At 37.5% G+C, this 11,091-nt stretch overlaps 1 long non-coding RNA gene across 1 annotated transcript; it reads left to right on the top strand.

Moving 5' to 3' along the window:
• Positions 1-3,422: 3,422 nt before the first annotated feature.
• LOC137238910 (uncharacterized) lies at positions 3,423-10,626 on the top strand. Its single transcript, XR_010949240.1, has 4 exons — positions 3,423-3,654; positions 3,754-4,034; positions 9,219-9,460; positions 9,517-10,626. It is a non-coding gene; the product is annotated as an uncharacterized lncRNA (long non-coding RNA).
• The last annotated feature ends 465 nt before the right edge of the window (positions 10,627-11,091 follow it).

The raw sequence follows: 11,091 nt of genomic DNA, 5'->3' as shown, positions 1-11,091 counted from the left end.
TTCTCTCCCTGATGGGAAATATTCTGGCCTCATTGCGCAGACGGTGTTCTCGGGACATAAGAAGACAGCCCGTGGCGATTATGAGAGCAGTATTTTGGCAGGCCTTCGTCGCCTACTGCTGCTGTTGGACACCCCACTTTCCAACTTGTGCCAGGGTTGTGCTTCTCTTGCTGTCAGGGTGCCTTCATTAATCGTTTCCTGCCTGTTAAGACAAAGACAGTTGGTCCACCACCACCACACCTCGGTTCAGCCACTACCGTGGCGAAGTTCAAAGAATGCGTTTAGTGCAAAGAAATTTTGGACACAAGAAAAAACTTACATCATTCACTATCTTCAAGCTTATGCAAAGCTATGATGAGAATATTGTCGCCGAAGGCTATGGAGTGGCTCATTAATAGACGAGGCTTTATTTGGTGATGACGTTGGCACACGTACCAAGGGTATATCTTAAGGGCAACCTCATAACATCATGATTAATTGGCATTCAAACGCCTAAGCGATTTAGCCGTGGAATATCCCTTTTTTGCGATAACTAACGCCGATGGGAGCCAAGAGGAAGCCAATTCTTCCTCCACCCGACCCTCTCAACTTAATGGAGGTCTCCTCCTTCCTGCGCATACAAATGTAGAAGTTGACAGAAGTACTTTATAGCTGAAGTATCCTTCTGCATTAGCACAACATAACATGGCCAGCGATAACTTTGAGTTATACAGCTCGTCATTATACCAGCTGAGCTCCACTGCCGGTACGCTGTTCTTAAGTCGTGCAAAAAGGACAACCTTAAAGCGAACAAGTAAGGAAGGTTAAGTTCGGGTGTAACCGAACATTACATACTCAGTTGAGAGCTATGGTGACAACATAAGGGAAAATAACCATGTAGGAAAATGAACAGAGGGAAACCGTGGAATGTGTTTGTATGACATATGTATCAAACGAAAGACATTAAAGAGTATTTTATGTGGGAGTGGGCCATAGTTCTATAGGTGGACGCCATTTAGGGATATCGCCATAAAGGTGGATCAGGGTTGACTCTAGAATACGTTTGTACAATATGGGTATCAAACGAAAGGTGTTAATGAGTATTTTAAAAGGGAGTGGGCCTTAGTTATATGGGTGGACGCCTTTTCGAGATATCGCCATAAAGGTGGACCAGGGGTGACTCTAGGATACGTTTGTACAATATGGGTATCAAATGAAAGGTGTTAATGAGTGTTTTAAAAGGGCGTGGGGCTTAGTTCTATAGGTGGACGCCTTTTCGAGATATCGCTTTAAAGGTGGACCAGGGGTGACTCTAGAATGTGTTTTTACGATATTAGTATCAAATTAAAGGTATTAATGAGAGTTTTAAAAGGGAGTGGTGGTAGTTGTATATGTGAAGGCGTTTTCCAGATATCGACCAAAATCTGGACCAGGGTGACCCAGAACATCATCTGTTGGATACCGCTAATTTATTTATATATATAATACCTGCAAAGATTTCAAGGGTTTTTTATTTCGCCCTGCAGAACATTTTCATTTTCTTCTACTTAATATGGTAGGTGTCACAACCATTTTACAAAATTTTTTCCCAAGTTATATTTCGCGTCAATAAATCAATCCAATTACCATGTTTCATCTCTTTTTTCGTATTTGGTATAGAATTAAGGCATTTTTTTCATTTTTCGGAATTTTCGATATCGAAAAAGTGGGCGTGGTCATAGTCGGATCTCGTTCATTTTTTCCACCAAGATAAGGTGCGTTCAGATAAGTACGTGAACTAAGTTCAGTAAAGATATGTCGATTTTTGCTGTAGTTATCGTGTTAACGGCCATGCGGAAGGACAGACGGACGACCGTGTATAAAAACTGGGCGTGGCTTCGACCGATTTCGCCCATTTTCACAAAAAGCAGTTAACGTCATAAAATCTATGCTCCTACCAAATTTCAAAAGGATTGGTATATTTTTGTTCGACTTATGGCATTAAAAGTATCCTAGACAAATTAAATGAAAAAGGGCGGAGCCACGCCCATTTTGAAATTTTCTTTTATTTTTGTATTTTGTTGCACCATATCATTACTGGAGTTGAATGTTGACATAATTACTTATATACTGTAAAGATATTAAATTTTTTGTTAAAATTTTACTTTAAAAATTTTTTTTTTTAAAAGTGGGCGTGGTCCTTCTCCGATTTTGCTAATTTTTATTAAGCGTACATATAGTAATAGGAGTAACGTTCCTGCCAAATTTTCATATATCATATTCATATTTATTATTTATTTATGAATTATTGCACTTTTTCGGTTTTTCGAAATTTTCGATATCGAAAAAGTGGGCGTGGTTATTGTCCGATATCGTTCATTTTAAATAGCGATCTGAGATGAGAGCCCAGGAATCTACATTCCAAATTTCATCAAGATACCTCAAAATTTACTCAAGTTATCGTGTTAACGGACGGACGGACGGACGGACATGGCTAAATCAAATTTTTTTTCGATCCTGATGATTTTGATATAAGGAAGTCTATATCTATCTCGATTCCTTTATACCTGTACAACCAACCGTTATGCAATCAAACTTAATATACTCTGTGAGCTCTGCTCAACTGAGTATAAAAACAATTCTTTAATGAATCTTGAATTTTTAAATCTTAAGATTAGAGGATACGAGTTCTAGTATAGATATGTGTCAAAATATGACCACTTCCATTAATGTTTAATCAAATTTGCTTGGACGGAAACTCAAAGTGCGCATCTATCAAAAATTACTTTGGTCAGGCACCTGACCGTCTGTTAAAGTTTTCTCTGCGGCTGAAAGCTATCAACTGCTTGTCGCACTGTCAAAACTGGCCATAATGCAGAAGCTATTTTACATTATGCGTATGTATGTGTGTATACAGTTGCTTATACACAATATTTGATTGAGTGATTGACATCGAGTGATGCCATGCTGTCAAGCTTTAGATCAATTGGTTGTCCATTTTAGTTCACTATTTCTTCTTTTGAATATTTCGCGTTTTTATTTTCCTATTTCATAGTAGAATGTTTCTTCCTTCAGTGAACTTTATTAAGGCTCATTCTGTCATACTCGTACACTCTTCTACATTGAACATAAATATAAACTTCCTTCTAAAGTACACTTTTGCGTACCTGTCACTACTAAATGAAATGGTTGGCCTCCGTGATTTATTTTTGCCATCACCATTCATCTGCCAATTGGTTTCTGAACATTTTTGCTATTCTGCATCGTTCGACGTTTCATAAAAATTATTTGATAACAAAAATGAATGGAGAGAAAATGGTGTTGGTAAGCATTTTGCTTGTATTATGATGCTTGCGTCATTTCGTTATTTCGTCGTCATCTTCGATTAACAGATTTCATCTTACCCATCCACCTTCAACATCAAACAACAATCTGATGACACTTTCATCACGTTATTCAAATATTTGACTTGTTCGCATTCTTCGTTATAGCCAAACCAACCTCATCGTTTGACAATTTATGGCAGAATATTTAACATGACTACGTGGTTTTAAGCGATATTTTGGGTGTCTGTGCGTGGGACTCTTATGGGAAAAATTTCACGTTGCAAAATAATAAAAAGAAAATTTCGTGATAAAATATTAAATACAAATTGCTAATGAAAGGTGAAGAGGATTTGACAATGTCGAAAGAAAGGTGCGTATAAACGGACACATCTTTGTGAAAAGTTATATTTCACTTCAGCCTGACAATGAAAATTTAAGCATTTTAAGAAATGTTTATTGGTTTTTTTAGGAGATAGATTGTCGCGTGGTTATGCACTGCGATCTTTTGGTCCACTATGCCCTCACTAATTTCACAGCACTTCATCCAAACCGAGTTCGCTGAGGAAGTTCACACTGGTGCTAAATTTTAGAGAATGTATGTGTCTACTTTTTGATTTTAGCGAACCAAAATGCCTAGTCTTGTCAAGCAGGATGTATTCTACAGTCTTATCCTCGCAGTTACAAAACCAACAGATGCTATGATACCATAAGTCCAGTTTATGAATGTGGCTCGTCAGTTTTCAGTGTCCTGTAAGTATGCCTGTTGAAATTGTAATGCTATTTTTTGGAGCTTAGTTATGCCTTTATAACGTTTTGAATTGTATCCTCTTATTAGTGCCTTTGTCTGACGAAGTCCTGGCCTTTCATGTGTTGCACTATCAGCATGATGGTCTCAGGCCATATTTGTTTTTCGAACGCTGCCATACTGGCTCACCCGTCCATTTCCTTGTTCCCATTCACCCGCCGTCGCCTGGTACACAAGCCAAACGAATGGTGTTGTAAGCCCCTAGACCGCTCAACCTCTATACGCATTCAAGGAGTGTTGATTATTTAATCTCAACTGAAAATATTACCTTGTGCGCGGCCTGATTGTCACTGAGTATAACATTTCTCTCATCTCTGTATTCCCGCTGAAAATTATCTGTGCAGATTGGATTATGGCGTTAACTTTATAAAATAAATAAATGTAAGGCGCGATAACCTCCGAAGAGATCTAAGGCCGAGCTTCTCTTCCAATTTGCGTCGTGCTCCTCTTGATTTTTCCCTACAAATTGGCCGGACGGGACCTACATGTTTTATGCCGACTCCGAACGGCATCTGCAAGGCAGATGAGTTTTCACTGAGAGCTTTTCATGGCAGAAATACAATCGGAGCGCTTGCCAGACACTGCCGAGGGGCGACCCCGCTTAGAAAAATTTTCTTCTAATTGAAAAATCTTATTTCTAAAATTTTGATGTTGCTTTGCTCGGGAGTTGAACCCAGGGCATACGGTGTGATAGGCGGAGCACGCTACCATCACACCACGGTGGCGTTAACTTTGGGTCGTATATTTTCTGAGTGGAGAGGACATTTTGGTTCAAAGTCTTCAAAAATCCCCGATATGATTCCGTCTGGCGTTTTTGACCCATCTGTGTACCATATGAGAGTGTCATCCAAATTGGGCGCTCCAATTTTGGCAGTATCCTTCTTACCTTTGTTTCCCAGCTCTAAAATGAAACGCTTCTCAAACTTAATAACATTCCTGATGTATCCTTAGGGAGTTGCATGAGTGGAATCTGCTCCTTTGGCCGACAGAAAGGCTGGACTTTATATAATCTCCTATGGTTGAAACTAACTCATATACAATTCGCTTTGAGGTCACCAAAACCACTTCTGTCTTACTGCGTATTTCCAGCCCCTTGTTTGTCAGCCATTTCTTTATTTTTCCTACTGCGTAACTGCATAATACTTGGAGCAGTTACAGTTTCTTGGGTGCTGCTACTACGACAATATCATCTGCTCAGCCGACAAATTGCATACCTCCGTGAAGGTCGATATGTAGCACATCAACATATTCCATAGCCTTGGCCCTACAACAGATTTCTGAGTGACACCGCCGGTGATGTTGTGCTTTCTTTGTGCCTCATACGTATCACGGAGGAGTACTCTGTCGCTAAAATAGCTACGAATTATTCTGATCAGATAAGCAGATGTACCAAAGTTCCGAAGTGCTGTCATTATCTGCATCCAGTTCGCGGTGCTAAAGGCTTTTCTAATATCCAAAGTAATCAGTGCACAGAGCTTCCTTTTATTTTGACGGTTATGGATTCACAGGCTATATTGACAACCATTTGTGTCGCATCTATCGTGGATGTTGATTTTCAAAATACAAACTGACTATTTGACAAGCTTCCTGGGCTTTCCAGGCCCTGCTGCAGACGCTCACTAATAATTCGCTAGAGAATCTTTTCTATCGAATCCAATATACAAAAGGGCCTGTATGAGAACGATTGGTCTAGCATTCCCTCTGTTTATAGTTCCATTGTCAACCTCAATGCTGTTTGCATTATGTCAAAATTTTGCGCCAGACGACTTTCACACTACTGTGAGTAAAGAAGTTGTCTTTGGTTACCTCGATGAAATTCCACTTTACTCTCCTGTTCCCTGAGACATAAGTGTGATTTAGAGCGGTTTGAGTTGCCATTGAGGTGACCACAAAATATACTTACTACGTTGAAGAATGTCTCTTTGCAACCAGGAAAGATGAGGAGGGTTTAAAAAGTTTGTTTTTCAAGTATACTGAGAATAAGAGTTCCCCAATCGGCAGCCAAGATAGGGTGATATTCCACTCAGCAGTTTATGTGTAAAGTACTACAGTACAATTTTATTAGCATAATAGTTCATCGGTTCATAAGCCAAAAATAGTTTGAAATGAAATCAGTTTCAGGTTTTAAAAAAGTTTAATTTGGCCTCTAAATGATAAATACCTAGCACATCAATACAAAATTTCAGCCATTATAATGGACAGCACCAAAAAGAACTACCAACTAATTCTAGTAACTACTGATGATATCAGAAATTTATATTAAATCATCAAACAATTAAAAACATAATACATTACTTTAGAAAATTAAGTTTGCATGTAGCGTGGCTAAATTTATTTGTCAATGATTAATGATAGCGAGCGTAAATTATGTCACATTGAGCAAAAAAAAAAAAAAAAAGCCGTAATAGCATAGCAATGCTAACAACAAACATATATCATGAAGTTTGGTCTCAATGGGGCTTGTCTCGTATGTATGTGAAAAATCAACCTTATATACAGCACATAGATGGTTCATTAGCATATGACAAAAAAAAAATTTCCTCTCGAACAACTATGAAGCCAGTAGGAAATACGTACTTGATACCAAAACGCATTTCTGTGGTTATAAGTAACTAGCAGACCCGGCAGACGTTGTTCTGTCCTAACTTTGGTCTATCTGCATAAGTTTTAAAATTGTTTACCTCTTGCTCTCCCTCTCCCTTTTTCTTGTCATTTTACTCACTCCTTCCTATGTTTTTCTCATTTTATGCGTCTCATTCTGCCTCTACGTCCTTTCCGTCACTTCTTTTCCCCTCTATCTTCCTCTAACTCTATATCTTTCCCAGTCTTTTCCTCCGTCACTCTTTTCTCTTCTCTCTAAGTCTTATTCTTCTCCATCTTTTATTCCCAGTCCCAGCTCCAGGTCCAGTTACAGTCTCCGGAAAAAAAGTTTGGTAAATACTAATCAAAGCAAAGGGCTATGTACCAAATTTCAGTCAAATCGAAACATCAATATAATTTGTTCAATTACATTTGTCCCTCGTCCCCTTACCAGAAAAAAAGTCTCGTAACGAAGAGTATTTTTAAAAAGATGTATAAGCTCTTAACCATTTACGTTGCATTAACTACATACATGCATACTAGGGCGGGTCGATTTAAAAATCGCTCATTGCTCTGTAAAAATCGTATTCTAGGGATCAAAATAAGAAACTTTGCCGAAGGAACCATACCTCTAAAAATCCCCCCTTTGGGTCGAACTTTTGGGTAGGGGCAATTTCAATTCTACCTGCTGTGTATTGTGGTGGCTTAAAAAAAAACAACACAAGCAATTTTACGATCTGCAGTTTTGTCACAGTGATACCTTCGTTTTTTAAAACGGTTGAATAAAAACCCACACAACTATGTTTACGGCAGGCAAATGCATCACAGTGATGCCTTGGTTTTAAAAGGGGGTTGTAAAAACGCTAATTTCTAATAATTTTTTTTTTTAATTTCTTTTCTATTACTAAGTTAAATTCATTTTTTCATTTACATATGTTCTGACTAAATAAATTTCTAAAGAGAAAAATAAACTCCAAAAAGAAAAAAACATAGGCATTTCAAAGTGGGATTTTTCAAAATTTGCCCCTACGACCCAAAGGGGGGGACATCAGAATTCGTTTTAGAGGTATGGTTCCTTCGGCAAAGTTTCTTATTTTGATCCCTAGAATATGATTTTCACAAAGCAATGGGCGATTTTTTTGCCTCCCCTCAAATCGACCTGGCCTAATGCATACACACCTACTCGTATAAATATACTACCGCAGTTAAATAACTCTAGCGAATGCTTTGTATGTACATACGTATGCCCCACTCAACGCAAGTTTCCTAGCACAGTTCACAGCAAACAAGCACACGCACTGCATTTTTTGTAAAAATGTTTCTCTTTTTTTTGAACAGTTTTGCTCATTTTAGAAAGGAATCATGTATTTTTGCTTATGCAGAACGAAGGTAAATATTTTAAAGTTTTACTGCAAAGAAGAAATATTCCAATCGATCCATCCGTTTTGCATTTTTAGCTGTGTGAACAAAAATTTTATGATTTTTTACTACATTTTGGAATTTTGCCACGCCCCTATAATATATACTTACAAATTATGTTGTAATTGTCTATCTCAAGTAGATAAGCTTTCTAATGGAAATTACCGTTTTAAAATCGGATCAATCTGTGTAAAGTGATGGGCGTACAACGAAATTTAGGACTTTATTTTATAAATTTTATAGATAATCGCCGTGTAAAAAGATAGGACGATTATTGCATGATAGGACGATTAATGCCTAGAAATGTCGCGAACAGCCTCGTCGATTAGTTGCTTATTTACTTCTTCCATAACGAAAAATCCCTAAAGAGATTGGCCTCCGATTGTTCTCTTTTGTCTATATTGGGGCATAATTGATACCCCGTAGTCTCTTTTTTTTTAAGTTTTAATATTGTGTTTAAAATGTATATAACCTCGTAGTCTCTATCCTATGAGGACATGCTCAAACAAAAGAGAACATTTCAACGCATACATATGACTCAAAACTGGCATTAGTCGCATACTAGTTTGCAACTCATTTCGGACTCATCCCAGACTAATCGCATTTTGTGCAGCAATACGTTCTTTTTTGCTGCGTACATGTATGAGTGCTTTCTATTTCATCTACTTGCCTTGCTGCTTTTGTCCAGCATTTATTACTTGATGTCGTAACGGAGTTGTTAATATTCGCCACATTATATTGAACAAGACTGGCCATTTATGTTAATTCTAAACGAAGAGAAATAATAACCTTATATGGATACTTCGAGGTTTATACTCAAATCGTCTCATCAAAAAAAGCTTAACGATAGCACCGGAGGGGATCGGTACTGGCTGGTAAGAGGATAATTGCAGTTGAAGTCCCAACCTGAATTATAACCATCTAATCTGTCTTCTCGAGTGAAGAAAAACATTTTTTTCTTTCAGCTATTTTGGGAATTTAAATTTATTTTTAATGGGTTTCTAGTTTTTTGTTCAAAATAAAAAATATAATAATTTCAAAAACTATTCTTAACCATCTAAAAACTCAATAGGTCTTATGTATTTGTATGGTTTCTTTTTTTTAATATTTTTTTAAAATATTTCATTTAGGACACAGCGCCTGCGCCATGTTATGCAAATGAAAGATGGCGCTCCGGCCAAGAAAGTGTTTCTATCGGAATCCGCCTATGGAAGCAGAGGTAGAGGGCGGCTCCACTAAGTTGGAAGGGCCAGGTGGAAAACGATCTAAACTCCCTTGGTGTGACCAATGGGCGCCGGTTGGCAGAGAGAAGGAGCGACTGGCGCGCCTTGTTGGACAGCCGTAACCGTTTAAGCGGTGAATCGCCAATTAAGTAAGTAATTGCATTTAGGAAGAAATTTTGAATATTTTTTGTACGTAATATTTCAGTTTTCCTTTTAGGCATTTGATACTCCATAAGCACTTGGTAAAGGAGTCTAAACGTGCGCTCCATATGTTTATATGTACATACATATGTATATCTATGTGTGTATAAATATGTAAACAAAGTTATTGCCAATATCATAATTTATCACAATTTATTTACATAAATGACACTGAAAAACTATTGAGGCACAACTAACTATGAATATGAATATGAATATGTATGAATAGATACTGTGGTACTATGTAGAACAGTGGTGCACAACATGGAGAATATTTGAGCACAGAATTCATGCATGTGATGTTTACTACTTGCTTTACTGAACCTCTGTCGCTGCGCTCGCACGACATGTGCATAGACTAACGTCGATTAGCGTTCCAGCTCTAGGAGGCTCTCAAGTGCACCACTTATATAGAAGTATGTTAGCACCAGTAGAGGCTTCATGCCTATGTGAAAGCACAAACATGCATAATCAAGCGCTGTCAAGCCAATTAGTAAAATATGCGATAGTAACTAAAACAACGAGAATTTCAAATAAGTTTTTATGGTAATAAATCTATTAAAGAGAGTTTGTGGGTATGTTATACGATGATATAGGCGTTTCTGCATATCTCCGTACATATATATATGGGTATACGAAGATCGATAAAAAACCTACAAGTAGGAAATCGGAGGGACGTAGCCACTTGCGCGTACATTATGATAAACGTAGTTATGTATATAAATTTTTAAACACTTTTATGCATATGTATATGTATGCAAAAAAATCTATTAGATGTTTAAAAATGATATACCTTGGATTTACTTAAGTTACTTAAACTTTCGTTTCTTCATGTGCTTTTAAATTTGCTTGTAATGCTCAACTTGCTTATGAAATACTTTAAAGACATAGCTTAAGTTCATTATGCGGAACGCGGATTTTTCTATAGCAACATGAGGTGACTGAACCCGCTTTTAATACCTCAAGAGAGCCTAAACCAAGATTATACCGCAGGATTCAAAGGACCTCCGCAAAGAACGCATTCTATGGTATAAAAGCTGCGCCGCTTAAAAAAGGGCGTGAGTATTAAGTACTGGTCAAGTTCGATGTGTTAATATACGCCGAGAAACTTAATGTTTTTAAGTTAAGAGCTAACAAAGGAGTTGTAGTTTAACAACAATAAAAACAACTTGACCAGAAATAAATAATTTCGAGCTTTTTAATAAGAGCTTCGTCGTCTTTTTATATGTACCGACCAGAACCCATAAAATTTCTATTTGACTTTTGGCTTAATGTCAACGGGAGTTAAGTTCAAGTTATCGGTTTGTTAAAAATAAATAAATAAATGTATGGTGCGATAACCTCCGAAGAGATTCTAGGCCGAGCTTCTTTTAATTTTTGCTACAAATTGGCGGGACGGGACCTACTTGTTTTATGCCGACTCCGAACGGTATCTGCAAGGCAGATGAGTTTTCACTGAGAGCTTTCCATGGCAGAAATACACTCGGAGTGCAAACACTGCCAAGGGGCAACCCCGCTTAGAAATTTTTTTTCTAATTGAAAAAACATGTTTTCTAAAAGTTTGATGTTGCTTTGTCCG

The sequence above is a fragment of the Eurosta solidaginis genome, chromosome 1 (assembly GCF_040869045.1).
Source record: "Eurosta solidaginis isolate ZX-2024a chromosome 1, ASM4086904v1, whole genome shotgun sequence".
NCBI lineage: Eukaryota > Metazoa > Arthropoda > Insecta > Diptera > Tephritidae > Eurosta > Eurosta solidaginis.
This window is presented reverse-complemented; position numbering and strand designations above follow the sequence as displayed.